This window comes from Meriones unguiculatus (assembly GCF_030254825.1).
Source record: "Meriones unguiculatus strain TT.TT164.6M chromosome Y unlocalized genomic scaffold, Bangor_MerUng_6.1 ChrY_unordered_Scaffold_25, whole genome shotgun sequence".
Classification (NCBI taxonomy): Eukaryota; Metazoa; Chordata; class Mammalia; order Rodentia; family Muridae; genus Meriones; species Meriones unguiculatus.
In genome coordinates this window covers 6,814,688-6,831,200 of record NW_026843710.1, presented here as the reverse complement: position 1 = coordinate 6,831,200, position 16,513 = coordinate 6,814,688, and the positions used below count along the sequence as shown (strand labels likewise).

The following is a 16,513-nucleotide window of genomic DNA, read 5'->3' as shown; positions in this document are numbered from 1 at the left end:
GGTTAAGCCTAGGATGTGTAACTATAAAGTTTGCCTATTTATCTTAAAATATATAGTTCTAAAACATACATGTCAAAAATATGCTGTAACTAGATTAAATAGCATTCTGTTTTATAGGACACAGTTTAAAACAGATGATAAAAACAAAGAGTAAATCAGATATGCTGGCCCTCAAGCTTATCAGAGATCTAATGAATATGGCATTTTAACATATGTAAGTTTATTGTGACAGAAAGTCCCAAAATCCTGGCAGTAGCTCCCCAAGGTCTCCGAGAAGATTTGGACAACGACAGATGACTGCAACTCTGGATTGTGGTATGGTAACCACTGGGCAATACTATCCCAACTGGCCCACTGCTAGGGCCCAGCCTAAACTGTGGAAAAAGCTGGGGACACCTGAAGAGCCATTGTCTCACATTGTGAGAGGCAAGGTGAGGTCAATCTCTCCTGTTCCTCTTTCCACAGCAGCAGTTTCTCATCCTCTATGCCTGATGGCTGGACTGCCTCTGCTCAGAAAGCCAGGAGACCACATGAGCCAGGGACACTGCCTACGTGATGGACTAACTAGTCATCTCTGTCATTTTGATTGGTACATTTACTTAGCTCATAATTTATCCTTCGATCACATTGACAGCTAGGCTGGAAGGCTAGGCTTAGTTAACAGTAACTTGGCAGCTAAAGAGCAGACAGTTAGGTTCACTATCAGCTCATTGGACAGTTCATTAGTTAGTTAAAAATACTGGGTCCTATATCTTTTGTATAAAAGAAAAAAAAAAACAGGTTTGCCCTGCTCACAGGCTTTACATCAGTTGTCAATGTCTTATAATAATAGTTAAATAAAAAATATAAGGTTTATATAGGGTCTAAGGATATAGGAGTTCAGGTTATAAAAATCTAAAAAATGTTGGTCTACATACTGATCAAAGTGTCAATTTAATGGACGTCAGGTTAACACGTAAGTAAAAAAAAAGTACAAGCAGTTTCTCACACAGGCAATTTTACTTAGCCAAAATATAGGAGGGTTTACTCAAGGTTGCACAGATCCTGCTGTCTGGTTACTATGGTTGCACGGAGTTTCTCAGGGTCAGAGCAGTCTGCTGTAAGACCACCAAGGTCAGTCTGTGAGAGACTGGACTTTAAAAAATAGCCAAGAGGCTGAGTTCCGCTGCTGAGATGCTGTTAACTCCAAAAAGGCTGCCACATGGACACACTTAAGTTGTTTATAAAAGATATAAAACAAACAGCTGACTGGTACCAATTCTGTTGGATATAGTTTTTATCTGTTACTCTCAAAATGTTGCTGTATTAGATTTGCTGATATGTTACTTTTCTGAGTATATATATATATATATATATATTTCCTTTTGTGTACCAAAAATTCATATGAGTTTATAAAAATCAAAAGGTCATGAGACCTAAATCTGGCATAACTCAAATGGATCCCAGAAAAGTTTTTCCCTGCTGTTAGGATTCCTCACTTTTTCCATTTAACAGACAAATCTTAACTTCTGTCTCTAGTCTAAATTTGTCTCAGCAGATTTTCATGTGGTTGACTCTGGGCTGCAAACTAAAATCTGGACTTGTTAAAAGCTGACATGACTGCTCACTGTCTCTTCAATTGGATCAACTAACCAGAGACTGCTAAGGAATGCCTCATTGACCAGCCTTTGATTGGCTCCTAGTAATCTTTACCCATGTACTCCCCCCAACTTTTGACCAGAATTTCAGCCTCTTTTAAACTGAGATTTCAATGATCCATCATCAGCATGAAGAAATTCCAGAAGACGGATCATCGGCCCATTGTCCCATTCTACAGGCTGAAATGTTGAGTCAAAAAAAAAAAAAGAAATTTTTCTTTTTAAATAAAATTCTCACTCTGCAGCTGCTTCATGATTGAAACAGTTACAAGGAGAAGGGGGAAATGAAAGGGTTAGGCTAACTTTGTAACCTATATGTCCTCTAAAGCCTATAGTTTTGAGTTTTAGGTCCAGGTTAAGCTAAAGCCTCTTAGTACCTTTCCAGAGAGTGAAGGAATGTGAACCTATCTGTGAGGACAGATATAAAAAAAGGGGCAAGCAAGCAATGACCTTCACTCAGCAAAAGAAGGACCAGACCCTTGTCCTTGAGATAGCGTTTCTTACCAACAAACCTAGACTTCTTCTAAGTAGCTTTTGACCTCCAGCCAAGAGCCCGCAGCCCTAATCTTCAAGGATGAGCTAACCACCCCCACCTTAAATTGCAGCTGCATCCACACTTGGCAGGACTGGCCAAGCTTGAGCACCTAAGCCTAACCAATTATCTTACTTTATAGCTTCCTCATCCAATCCTAAATTGCCAAAACAAGAACTTCAAATCTCCCGTAAATTTTCTTTTAAAAACCTAAAGGTCTTTGTCTCCTGGTGCCACTCTTTGCTGACCAGCAAGGGTGACCTCATTGTACAATGGTTAATAAACCTCTTGCTTTTGCAAGGAGTCTTGGTCTGGGGGAGTTTCTGGGAAGGGCATGATTGAACTCCTGAGCTGTGAGACCCCAGGTCTTACATTTTTCCCAACATGAAGCTGAAAAGATGGCCTCCTCTGTATTTTGTTATGGACAGCCTGGACAGTCTGAAACTGTTTTTGATGACATTTTTTAATAATTTTACCTTCTTTATCAGGAGTATTACCTGCTTTTTTGCTTGTCTCAGAACTTTGGGGGATATTAATCTGGGTCTTCCATTGTTGTAACAGATCTCTTCCTCATAAGTTTATAGCTCCCTCAGCCACATATGGTCCTAGTTTTCCTATTAGACCTTCTTCTGGTCCTGTACATTTAAGCCATATAACAGTTTGTTTAATTTTAGATAAAGTTCCAACTCCTTGGAATTGAATATCCACTTCTTGAAGTGGCCAGTTTTGCAGCCAGGATTTAGAGGTAATAATTGTGACATCAGCTCCAGTATCTAGCATACCTTCAAATTCATTAGTAGTAAAAAGTAGTAAAATAATCTTTTACTTTGGCCTTTGATTATTTATAGAGGTTTGCCAATACAGTTGTTTGTTTGTTTTGTTTGTTTTCTCTTCCTGGTTTTTTGATTTATCTATAGAATCTGCTTTGGCCTCTCTATCCAAGTTTTTAATGTTTATTCCCAGAGCAGTGGTTTTTAATTTTCATGTGGAGGGGTATCTCTCTCTGGTTTTGGGGCCTGCGAGAGACTCCCTCGGTGTTTTTTGATAAAGGATTACCCCTTTTATCTGTGACTGCTCTACAGTCACTAATCCAATGTTGACCCTTACTACATCTTCCACATATTCAAGAAAGCATAGGCTCCCTTCTTGAATTATTTTGTTTTTCCTGGTAATTTCTTTTGTAGTTATCTCACCCATCACAATTACAATATTTCCCAATGTCTTTTGGGATAGCTTCTCCTATCAAGGTCAAACTGGGTGAATGAAGTCTGATATCAACCATATTTCTTAGTCATTTATCTATTAGAGCAGATCTTGCTCTTAATGGCCTTATTGCCTCTTTGCATTCAGTATTAACATTTTCAAAAGCTAAAGATTCTATTAGTGATTTTTTAGCTAGTGGATCTGATATACTTCTATCCACAGCTAAAGTCAAACTGTTCAGAAAGTTAGTAAATGTTTCATTTGGACCTTGTATGACATGGGAGAATGGCTCAGGCTTTTTTCCTCATTCCTAAACCTTGTCCCAAGCATTTAAGGCTGCTAGGTGACATAATGCTAAGGTTTCTTTATTATATACAGCTTGTATCTTTGTGTCAGCATACTGGCCATCACCAAGCAGCTGTTCCTTAGAAACACCAACACATCTAGATCTGTTTTTGTGTGCTATCACTCTAGCTTCTTCTCTCCATCATGAAAGCCATTGCAAATATGGCCCAGGTTCTAATATTGCCTTTGCCATATCCTCCCAGTCCTTGGGGATTACTCTGCTTTTGATTGAGCAGGAAGTCAGCATTTCTTTTACAAATGATGAATGCATTCCAAAATTAGTGACAGTTTCCTTAAATTTCCTCAGATCTAGCACTTTCACAGGGCACCATTCAGCTTCATAATAATTCAGTGGATGATCATCATCTGCTAGTCTCTGCTGTATACTGACTGGATAAGGCAATGTTTGTTTTCTAAACCACCTTTGTGTGGCTTTATTTTTTGTCTTTTGCCTCTTCCTGAGTATTTTCTATAATTAGTATTCTAAACTCTTCTCTTAAGGTCTGCACCCATATTTCATACCTATCTCCTGTTGTTTGTTTTGTTCAATAAGTTTTTGTATCTCTTATGCGTCTCTTCCAACTTTTAACTTTTTTCTTTATATTGTTCTAGTTGTCTTTGTGCTGTTCCAGTATCTTTTCTAAAACCTCTCCTGTTTTCCTATTGTTTATTGCATTCTGTTTTTTTTTAATTTCCTGTTTTATGTCCTGTTTCCAAACTTCATTTTTTCTTTTATATTGTTCTAGTATCTTTTCTAAAGGCTTTGCCTGAAAATGCTAATGCAATGATTAAAGTTAAATTGATGACTATGAATGTAAGCATAGTCACAATTTCTAGACTTTCCTTTATTTCACTCTTAATGCCATAGAATTGATTATGAGCCAAGCTCCAAGAAGACTGTTTTCTTGTTTCTTCCATCCTGTTAGACTGTAGTGGCAGCCAATTTTGCTATGTTAAGTCTGCGGTCTTCCCACAGTAGGCTGTCTTTTGCTCCAAGGCCTGTTTAAGAGTCTCTCTTAAAGAGACAGTAATTGACCTGAGAATTTTTAGGCTTTGAGTTTGGGTTGTATCACTGGGACTTATTCCCCCCTCCAAATTGTTTAAGTATGATTTAAAGGATGTAGAAACTTAGATTAGTTGGGTGCCATTTATTGTAATCAGAGATTAATATGTACTATTGATTTATCTTGCAGTAATGCTGCTGTTAAGCCTAAACACCTGTACAACCAAATCACCACACAGAGACTGGGTTTATCTAATTAACCTAAGAACACAATGCTTAGCAATACTTACTCCATCCCAAACCTCCAAGCCCTCATAGTTTCCTAAAATTTAGATTTCCCACATTATACTTGCTTTTTGTGAAATCTTGGGTCTTGTTTATGCTCCACATCCTCCAATATCTCTCCTCCAGCTCCATCTCTCAGCTCTCCTCTTGCCCCTTTCCCTCCCACGTATTTCCTGTCTTCTAGCTACTCCCTTTTTCTTGGCTCCTCCCAGCTCAACATTCTGTCTAGTTGCTGTATTTGGAAGTTTTCACCAAGTTGGGACAGGATGCTTAGAATGGGCATCAAAATGCAATATCCAGACTGAAACCAGAAAGTGTGAGTGTGTGTGTGGAAATCAGAGTTTGAAGAAACAAGGGTAAGGTATATACATTTCAAAAGAATATTATAACAACAATCTTTATTGTGTACTTGAGGCTCTTTTGGATATATGCCTACGAGTGTTATAGCTAGATCTTGAGGAAGTGATATTCCTAGTTGTCTGATAAAGCACCATATTTATTTCCAGAGTGGTTGTACAAGTTGACATTCCCAGCCGCAATGGAAGAGGGTTCCCCTTTCTCCACAACCTTTCCAGCATTTGTTGTTACTTGAATTTTTGATCTTGGCCATTCTGATGGGTGTAAGGTGAAATCTCAGGGTTGTTTTGATTAGCATTTCCCTTTTTGCTAATGATATTGAGCATTTGCTTAAGTGTTTATCTGCCATTTGATATTCCTCTATCAAGAATTCTCCATGTTCCTCTGTTCCCCATATTTTGTTTGGATTACTTGATTTGTTGAATTTCAACTTCTTTTATTCTTTATATATACTGGATATTAGCCCTATGTCACATAAAAGGTTCATGAAGATTCTTTTTCAATCTGTAGGAATTCGTTTTATTTTTATGACTCTGTCCTTTGCTTTACAGAAGCTTTTGGCTTCATTAGGTCCTATTTACTGATTTTTGCTTTTAGAGCCTGTGCTGTTGGTTCAGGAAGTTGTCTCCTGTGCCAATGAGTTCAAGGCTCTTCCCCACTTTATCTTCTAACCAATATAATGTTTCCGTTTTTATGTTGAGGTCTTTGATCCACTTGGACTTTAGATTTTTGCAGGCTGATGAGTATAGATCTATTTGCATTTTTCTACATGTAGACATCCAGTTATACCAGTACCATTTTTGAAGATGCTATCATTTTTCCATTGTATGGTTTTGGCATCTTTGTCAAAACTCAGTTGTTCATAGTTTGTGGGTTTATTTCTGCGTCTTCTATTTGGTTCAATTGATAAAACATTTTGTTTCTCTGAAAGCACCATGCAGTTTTTACTCCTGTTGCTCTATGGTACAGCATGAGATCAGGGATGGAGATATCTGCAGAAGACCTTTTATTGTTGAGCATTGTTTTAGCAATTCTGGGTTTCATATTTTGCCATTTGAAGTTGAGGATTTTTCTTTCAAATCTTCTGTAAATAATTGTGTTGGTAATTTGGTGAGAATTTCACTGAATCTGTAGATTGCTTTTGGGAAGATGGCCATTTTTATTATGTTAATCCTGCCAAGCCATGAGCATGGGAGATCTTTCCATCTTCTGATAACTTCTTCTAATTCTTTCTTCAGAGTCTTGATTTTTTTTTACATACAAATATTTTACTTGCTTGGTTAGGATTACAGCAAGGTTCTTTATGTTTTTTGTGGCTTTTCTGAAGGGTGTTGTTTCCCTAATTTCTTTCTCAGCCCTTTGGAACTTTGTGTACAAAATGGGAACTGAATTTTTTGTTGTTGTTGTTAATTTTGTATCCTGCAATTTTGCTGAAGAGTTTATCAGCTGTAGGAGTCCCTGGTAGAATTTTTGGGTCAACCTTTTATACTATCACATCATCTGCAAATAGTGATATTTGACTTCATCCTTTCTGATTTAAAACTACTTGATCTCCTTGTATTGTTTTATTGCTAAAGCAAGGACCTCCAGAACTATTTTGAAGATATATGGAGAGTGTGGGAAGTCTTGCCTTGTCCCTGATTTCAATGGAATTATTATAATTTTTCTCTCATGAGTTTGATTGGGCAATTGGCTTGCTGTACATTGCTTTTAGTATATTTAGATATGTGCTTTGTAACCCTGATCTCTCCAATGCTTTAAATATGAACGGATGTTAGATTTTTCTCAAATGCTTTTTCAGCATCTAAGGAGATTATCATTGGGTTTTTCTTTCAGTTTGTTTTTGTTTTTAATTTTATTTTTCTTTTTAGATACATTTTGTTAACTCTGTGTCCCAACTGTATCCCCCTCCTTCATTCCCTCCCCAACACCACACTCACTCCCAGGTCTCCTCCCTGCCACTTTCCAAGTTCACTGATAGGGGAGGACCTCCTCCCCTTTCATTTGACCCTGTTTTATCAGGTATCTTCAGGGATGGATGCATGGCCTAACAGGACTGCTCCTCCCCTCGGGGGGTGAGGGGAGTCAAAGAGCCTGTCCTTGAAATCCTGTAGAAATCGTCCTTCTTCCCCTTACTTTGGAAAACTATTTGGTTACTGAACTACCACGGGCCACATCCCACCAGAAGTTCTAGGTTATATCCATAGATGGTCCTTCATTGAGTGTCAGTCTCAGAAAATATCCTGTGCCCAGATATATTTGGTCCTTGTAGAGCTCCTATGATCCATATCATACTAACTCCCCTTCTTTCATATGATTCCCTGCACTCTGCCGAGGGTTTGGTTATGAGTCTTAGTGTCTGCTTTGAAACACTGCTAGGTAGAGTTTCTCAGATGCCTTTTGCAGTAGACTCCTGTCACACATTCAATGCACATCCCATTTGTCTTTCTAAATGAGAATTGATCATCTTCTCCCGTGTCCACTTTCTTGATTATCTTTTATTGGTGTTTAGATTTCATTATGTTTATCATATCTTGTAGGTCTATATAAGCGAGTACATACCATGTTTCTCTTTCTCCTTCTGGGATACTTCACTCAGAATGATCCCACCATTTGCCTTGTCTTGTCCCTGATTTCAGTGGGATTGATTTAAGTTTCTCTCCATTGAGTTTGATGTTGGCTGTAGGCTTACTGTATATTGCCTTTACTATGTTTAGGTATGTGCCTTTTATCCATGATCTCTCCAAGACTTTAAACATGAATGGGTGTTGGACTTTGTCAAATGCTTTTTCGGCATCTAAGGAGATGATCATGTGGTTTTTCTCCTTCAGTTTGTTTATGTGGTGGATTACATTGATGGATTTCCGTATGTTGAACCACCCTTACATGCCTGGGATGAAGCCTATTTGGTCATGGTGGATGATATTTTTGATATGTTCTTGGATTCTGTTTGCAAGTATTTAATGAGTATTTTTGCATCAATGTTCATAAAAGAGATAGGTCTGAAGTTCGCTTTTTTTGTTGGATCATTGTATGGTTTAGGTATCAAAGTGACTGTAGATAGACTGGCTTCATAGAATCAGTTTGGTAGTGTTCCTTCTTTTTCTATTTTGTGGAATAGCTTGAGGAGAATTGGAGTTAGCACTTCTTTGAAGGTCTGGTAGAATTCTGCGCTGAAGCCATCTGGTCCAGGGCTTTTTTTGGAGGGGAGACTGTTAATGACTGCTTAGATTTCCTTGGGAGATATAGGGCTATTCAGTCTTTCTACCTGATCTTGACTTACTTTTGGTAGATGGAATCTTTCAAGAAAATTATCCATTTCATTTATATTTTCAAATTTTGTGGCATATAGGCTTTTGTAGTATGACCTAATAATTGTTTGGATTTCCTCAGTGTCTGTGGTTATGTCCCCATTTTCATTTCTGATTTTGATGATCTGGATAGTTTCTCTCTGCTTTTTAGTTAGTTTGGCTAAGGGTTTATCTATCTTGTTGATTTTCTCAAAGAACCAGCTTTTTGTTTCATTGATTCTTTGGATAGATTTATTTGTTTCTAGTCGATTGATTTCAGCCCTGAGTTTGATTATTTCCAGCCATCTGCTCCTCTTGGGTGTATCTGCTTTTTTTTTCTAGGTTTTTCAGTTGGGCCATTAAGTTGTTTGTATGTGATGTATGTACGAATTTCTTCTTGCAGGCACTTAGTGCTATAAATTTTCCTTGGAGCACTACTTTCATTGTTTCCCATAAGTTTGGGTATGCTGTGCCTTCATTTTCATTGAATTCTAGGAAGTCTTTAATTTCTTTTTTTTTTCTTCCTTAACCCAGCTGTCATTGAGTAACAAATTGTTCACTTTCCATGTGCTTGTCGGCTTTTTGTTGTTTGTCTTGTTGTTATTTCTAGCTTTAGTCCATGGTGGTCAGATAGTATACAAGGGATTATTTCATTCCTTTTGTATCTGTTGAGGCTTGATTTGTGACCAACTATATGGTCTATTTTGGAGAAGGTTCCATGTGGTGCTGAAAGGAAGGTGTACTCTTTTGACTTTGGGTGAAAAGATCTGTAGACATCTATTAGGTCCATTTGATTTAGGCATTCTGTCAATGCTTTTAAATTTCCGTATTTGGTGTTTGTCTAGTTGATCTGTCCCTTGGTGAGAGTGAGACGTTGAAGTCTCCCACTATTAAGGTATTAAGATCAATGTATGTTTTAAGCTTCAATAATGTTTCATTTATGAATTTCTGTGCTCTTGTATTTGGGGCATAGATATTCAAGATAGTGGTGTCCTCTTGGTGGATTTTTCCTTTGATGAAAATATAATGGCCTTCCTTATCTTTTTTAATTAACTTTGGATGAAAGTCTATTTTCTTTAGATATTAGGATGGCTCCTCCAGCTTGTTTTCTGGTACCATTTGCTTGAAAAACATTTTTCCAGCCCTTTACTCTGAGGTAGTGTTTATCTTTGTTGCATAGGTGTGTTTCTTGGATGCAACAGAATGTTGGATCTTGTTTCCGTAACCATTCTGTTAGCCTTTGTCTTTTTATTGGTGAGTTGAGTCCATTGATATTGATAGATAATAGTGACCAATGCATGTCCGTTCCTTTTGTAATGGAGTAGGTGATCTTACCCTGTTTCATTGCTTGTTTTCTTTTCATTTTTGTTGGGATATTATCTGTATGCCCTGTTTTCTTGGGTGAAGTTGTTTTCGTTAGATTGGAGTTTTCCTTCTAGTATCTTCTGTATGGTTCGTTTGCTGTATAAATATTGTGTATATTTAGTTTTGTCATGGCATATTTTGTTTTCTCCATCTATGTTGATTGAAAGCTTTGCAGGGTATAGTAGTCTGGGTTGACATTTGTGATCTCTTAGAGTCTCCATGATACTTGCCCAGGCCCTTCTGGCTTTCATATTTTCTGATGAAAAGTCTGGTGTGATTCTGATAAATCTACCTTGATATGTTACTTGGCCTTTTTCCCTTGCTGCTTTTAATATCTTTTCTTTGTTCTGTAGATTTATTGTTTTGACTATGATGTGACGTGATGTGTTTCTTTTCTGGTCTAGTCTATTTGGTGTTCTATAGGCCTCTTGTATATTTATGGACATCTCTTTCTTTAAGTTGGGAAAATATTCTTCTATGATTTTCTTGAAAATATTTTTCTGGACCTTGGAGCCTGGAGTCTTCTTTTTCATCAATTCCTATTATTCTTATATTTTGTCTTTTCATGGCATCCTTGATTTCTTGGATATTTTGTGTTTGGAACTATTCTGATTTTACTTTTTCTTTGAGAGAAGTATCAATTTCTGCAAGTGTGTCTTCAGCTCCAGAGATTCTCTCTTCCATCTCTTGTATTATGTTGGCTATGCTTACTTTTGTGGTTCCTGATCTTTTCTCCAAGTTCTCCAGCTCAAGGGTTTTCTCATTTTGTGTTTTCTTTATTGATTCTAATTCTGTTTTTATGACTTGCACCATTTCTTTCATCCATTTGAATTTGGATTCCTGTCTCTTTACGATGGTCTCTATTTCTCTATTTCTTTGTCCATTTCCTTTTTATATGTCACTAATTTCATCTCTACTTGTGCCTCTCTTTGTTTGGCTATGTTTGCCTGTGTTTCTTTAAGGATTTTGTCTATTTCTTCTTTCTTTACCTCCAACTGACTGGCCAACTCTTTGAAAGATTTTTTCATTTCCTCCTTATGAGCCTCAAATAATTGGGCAAGTATGGCTTTAAAGTCATTTTCCTGTGCTTCTGAGGAATTGGTGTATCCATCGATTTTGGGGTTTGCTGGTGAAGTCATGATGTCCTGATTTATGTTGGAAGTGTTCTTTCGCCTACCCCTGGCCATTGGCTTATCTGAAACCTTCCTTGGTTTTTTTTTTGATTCTTCAGATTAGACTGGTACTGTCTCTCTCTGGAATCTGGGGAGTTCTTCAGGAAGCTGAGAGAGGTTCTGTGTCCTTAGCATGTGCTGAGGACTAGCTGTTCCTGTGGGAGAAAAGTACGCAGGCGCAAATGGGGCAAATGCAAGCATGCATGTGCGTGTGTGTGTGTGTAAGTATGCATGGACGTGTGTCTCGAGGGACAGAGTGATGGTTAATGTTGAACCCTTGAGTGTGTGGGAGGGGCTCTGCACTATATATGTTGCAGGTGCTAGTGATAATCACAGCGCAATTTCTGGCATTAACTGCCTTAACTCCTCAATTAGATCCACAGAGCAGGAGCTTCATTGTCCCAAGTGCCTCTCTGTCTCCCAAAGAGGGTATGTGGGTGGGATGGGGTTCGATGCCTGGCTTCTGCTTTAGAAGGACCCAGGATCTGGGGATCTGAAGATTCTCAAGGGTGCACTCACTTACAGGCAGGTCACTTGGCAGAGATCGGGGTATCCGGGCTCTCTGCTCTCTGGTTTTGCCCTGCTCCTTGGATGTGCTCCACCAGTTCTGTGCTGCTGTCACTGCCAGGTTCTCAGGTCTTGCTGTAGCTGGTGATTTCAAGGTGGTCACATCAGTAGGGATCACGGTAACCAGGCTCTCTGTTCTCTGGTCCTGGTTAGTCTTAAACTGGAGGGCTGATGTGCCCTGCCAGCTCAGTGCTGCTCCACCGCCAGGTTAGAAAGTCCCGCTTTAACTGGAGACTGGGTTGCTAGTCCAGATGCTTTCTGGGGAGTCCTGGGTTCTCTTTACTGTGCTCTCCCAGCTTGGAAGGTGCAGCGCCTGGTGTGTCTAGCTTGTATGGCATTTCTGCCTGGTTTTGGTGAGTATATAGTGTTTATTCTGTCACTGTGGGATTGTGCAGGCCTTGCCATCAGTGATAATGATCCTGCGGAGCTAGTATGATGTCTAGCAGACTCGGGTCCTGGGAGGATGGTGCAGCCACAGCGCAAATCTGGAACTCCGAGACAAGTACTGCTGGCCTTTGCCGCTAAAGAGCTTGGAGCTCCGCCTCAATGGCTGTAGACCCCAGGCAGTTAGGTCTGCACTAAGATGAGCCAGCTGTGCTGAGGAGGAGGGAGGTCTGGGGGAGGGGAGTGCCTCGAGATCAAAGGATCATTTCTCACCTTCCCCAAGCAAGACCCGGTGACGTTTACGCGAGACCAAAGTTTTCACCTCCTGTGATGTTCCCTGTTGTTTAGAAAGCCTCACCTACTGTTGTTTTCCTGGATTAGAGGTCCTTCCACTCACCAACTCAAAAGTTTAGCTTTTCCACAGCTCAGAAAATATGTGTGCAAGTCGCCATCTTGGCTCCACTCCCAGTTTGTTAATAAGGTGGATCACATTGATGTTCTTACATATATTGAATGACCCTTGTATACATGGGATGAATCCTACTTGGTCATAGTGGATGATAGCTTTGCTGTGTTCATGTATTTGGTTTGACAATTTTTTTATTGAATATTTTTTCATCATTGTTCTTAAGGGAGATTGGCCTGAAATTCTATTTCTTTGTTGGGTCTTTGTGAGGTTTAGGTTCCAAGGTGACTGTGGCTTCATAGAATGAGTTTGGTAGTGTTCCTTCTGTTTCTATTTTGTGGAATAGTTTGGAGAGAATTGGAGTTAGCTCTTCTTTACAGGTCTGGTAGAATTTTGTGTTGAAAACTTCTGGTCCTTGGCTTTTTTTGGATTGAAGATTTTGATGACAACTTTTATTTCCTTAGGGCATATAGGATTATTTAATAGATTTACCTGGACTTGATTCAGGTTTGGTAAGTAGAATCAATGAAGAAAAGTCTCCGTTTCTTTTAGATTTTCAAAATTTTGCATGTAGACTTTTGAAGTAAGTCCTAATTATTATTTGGATTTCCTCAATGTCTGTAGTTAAGTCCCCCTTTTCATTTCTGACTTTGTTGATTTTGACGTTGTCTCTCTTTCTTTTCGGTAGTTTGGTTAAGGGTTTATCTTGTTGATTTTCTCAAAGAACCAGCTATTCCTTATATTGATTCCTGGAATTATTTCATTTGTTTATATTTGATTGATTTTAGCCCTGAGTTTGATTATTTCCAGCTGTCTACTCCTTTTTGGTTTGTCTGCTTATTTTTTTTCCCTACAGTTTTCAGGTGAGCCATTAAGTTGCTTGAATGAACTATCTCAAATTTCCTCTTGAAGGCACTTCGTGCTATGAACTTTTCTATTAGCAGTGATTTCATTGTATCCCACAAGGTTGAGTTTGTTGTGCCTTCATTTTCATTGAAATCTAGGAAGACTTTAATTTCTTTCTTTATTTATTCCCTGACCAAGCTGTCATTTAGTAGCAATTTGTTCAGTTTCCATATTTGTGTATGCTTTTTGTTATTTCTGTTGTCCTTAAGGTCCAACTTTATTCCATGGTGATCAGGTAAGATACAAGGGAGTATTTCAATCTTGTTGTATCTGTTGAGGTTAGCTTTGTGATGAACTATATAGTCTATTTTGGAGAAGATTCCATGAGATGCTGAGAAGAAGGTGAATTTTTTTGTGTGTTTGGGTGTAAGGTTTTGTAAATGTTGGTTAAGTCTATTTGATTCATGACCTCTGTTAGAGACATTGTTTCTTTGTTTAATTTCTGTTTTGTTGACCTGTGCTTTGTTGAGATTGGAATTCTGAACTTTCCCACTATTAACGTGTGGAGATCTATATGTGGTTTAAGTTTTATCAATGTTTCTTTTACCTAATGTGGGTGTCCTTGTGTGGAGGGCATAGATGTTTAGGATTGTGATGTCTTCCTGGTGGAATTTTCCCTTGATGAGTATGAAATATCATTCCCCATTTCTTTTTATTAATTTTGGTTGAAAGTCTATTTTATCAGATATTAGAATGGCTACTCCTGCTTGCTTCTTGGGTTCATTTGCTTGGAAAGTCACCTTCCAGCCCTTTACCCTCAGGTAATGTCTGTCTTTTAACTTAGGTCAAAACAGATTCCTGGGGCTTGTTTAAGCAACCATTCTGTTAGTCTGTGTCTTTTTCTTGGAAAATTGAATCCACTGATGTTGAGAGAGATTAATGACCAGTGGCTGTTAGATCCTTTCATTTTGATATTGGGTGCAGTCATAAGGTTGTGTGCTTAGTTGCTTTTTGTTTTACTGTAGTGAGGTTAATTATTTCCTTTGTTTTCTTGAAAGTAGCTAGTTGTTTTGTCTTGTATTTTCCCTTCTAGTGTTTTCTGTAACAATTGATTTGTGTGTCTGCATTGTTGAAATTTGTTTTTCTTATTAAAGATCTTGTTTTCTCCGTCTATGAGAATGGAGAGTTTTGCTAAGTATAGTAGCCTGGGCTTACATCTGTGTTCTGTTAGAGCCTTCATGGTGTTCATTTAGGCCCTTCTGACTCTCATAGTCTCTGTTGAAAAGTCAGTGATTCTGACGGGTTGGCCATTAGATGTTACTTGGTCTTTTTCCCTTGCAACTTTTAGTATGTTTTTCTTTGTTCTCTATACTTACTGTTTTGATTATTTTGCAATGGGAAGATTTTCTTTTCTGGACTAATTTATTGGGTGTTCTGTAGACCTCTATATACTTATTGGCCTCTCCTTTAAGTTCAGGAAATTTTCTTCAATTATTTTGTTGAAAATATTTTCTGGGCCTTAGAGGAGGGAATCTTCTTTTTCCTCTATTCCTATTATTCTTAGGTTTTATATTTTTATAGTGTCTTGAATTTCTTGGATGATCTGTGTCAGTTATTTTTTAGATTTAACATTTTCTTTGACAGATGCATCCATTTCTTCCATTGTATCTTCCACACCTGAGATTCTTTCTTCCATATCTTATATTCTATTGGTTATGCTTACCTCATACTTTTTGTTTTCTTCCCTAAGTTCTTTCCCTACCCAATTTCATGTATTTGTGTTTTCTTTAATTTCTCCAAAAATATATGGAACACTTCACAAATTGGCATGTCATCCTTATGCAGGGGCCATGCTAATCTTCTCTCTATTGTTTCCAAATTTAGAATATGTACTGCTGAAGCGAGTGCCACATATTTCTTTCAGGTGCTCATTAATAAATCACATGTCCTTGACTTGTGAGTTTCACATTATCACAGACACAATTATTATTTGTTAAAGGACAGATATGTCCTCGATCAGTGAATTATTTTCTGTGAATATGCTCCTTGAACAAGGCAAACTTTGAACAAAAAATATTTAATTGGGACATTGCTTATATTTTCACAGTAACCATCCATGACGTCACCTTGCCAAACAATCATCTTGTTGTAGTCCTTCACCAAAACTGAGAGCTTTTCGTATTGAATCGCAAGAAACAGGCAGAGAGAGGGAGACTGAAAGAGACACATAGACAGAGAGAGAGCTAGAGAGACATATTCAGAAATAGAGAGACCGAAACCAATAAACAAAGATATAAAGTGACAAAGACAGAGAAACAGCAACTCCTTTCTGTCTGGTCACTTTCATTGGTATATCAACCTCAAAGCACACTCTTCTATAATATATATCCAAAAGGAATGATATTTTTTAATGTTTTTTATTTTAAATATTATTTACTCACTTTGTATCTACCCTTAACCCCTGGTCTCCTCCCAATCCCACCTTCACTCCTTCACTTCACCTTCACATGCCCCTCTGCAAGTCCACTTACAGGGGAGTTCTTCCTCTCCTATCTTCTGATCCTAGTCTATCAGATCTTCTCAGGAGTGGCTGCATTGCCTTCCTCTGTGGCCTGTTAAGGCTGATCAACCATCAGGAAGAGGTAATCTAAGAGAATGCCAATCACTTAATGTCAGAGGCAGTCCCTGTTCCAAAAACTGTGGAAACTACTTGGACACTGAACTGCCATGGGCTAAGTCTGTGTAGGGTTATCTCCATGTATTATACTAGTTTAGAGTATGAGACTCAGGAAAGACCCTGTGCTTAGATTTGTTGGTTCTGTTGCTCTCCTTGTGGAGATCTTGGCCTCTCCAGAACTTATTATTTCACACTTCTTTCATTAGATTCCATGCTCTCTGCCCAACAGTTGGACATAAGTCTCAGGATCTGCTTTGATACTTTTCAGGGCAATGGCTTTCAGAGGCCTTCTGTGGCATCCTCCTAACTTGTTCCTGTTTTCTCCTTCTTCTAATGTCCGTCCACTTTGCCTTTCAGGATGGGGATTGAGCATTTTAGCCAGAGTCCTCCCTCTTTATTAGTTTCTTTATATGAACAGGTTTTAGTAGGTTTATCCTATATTAT

The 16,513-nt window shown here is 38.3% G+C and overlaps 1 non-coding gene across 1 annotated transcript; it reads right to left on the bottom strand.

The window, feature by feature from the left end:
- Positions 1–15,192: 15,192 nt before the first annotated feature.
- Positions 15,193–15,300, bottom strand: LOC132651814 (U6 spliceosomal RNA). Its single transcript, XR_009589374.1, has one exon. It is a non-coding gene; the product is annotated as a U6 spliceosomal RNA (small nuclear RNA).
- Between the last annotated feature and the right edge of the window lie 1,213 nt (positions 15,301–16,513).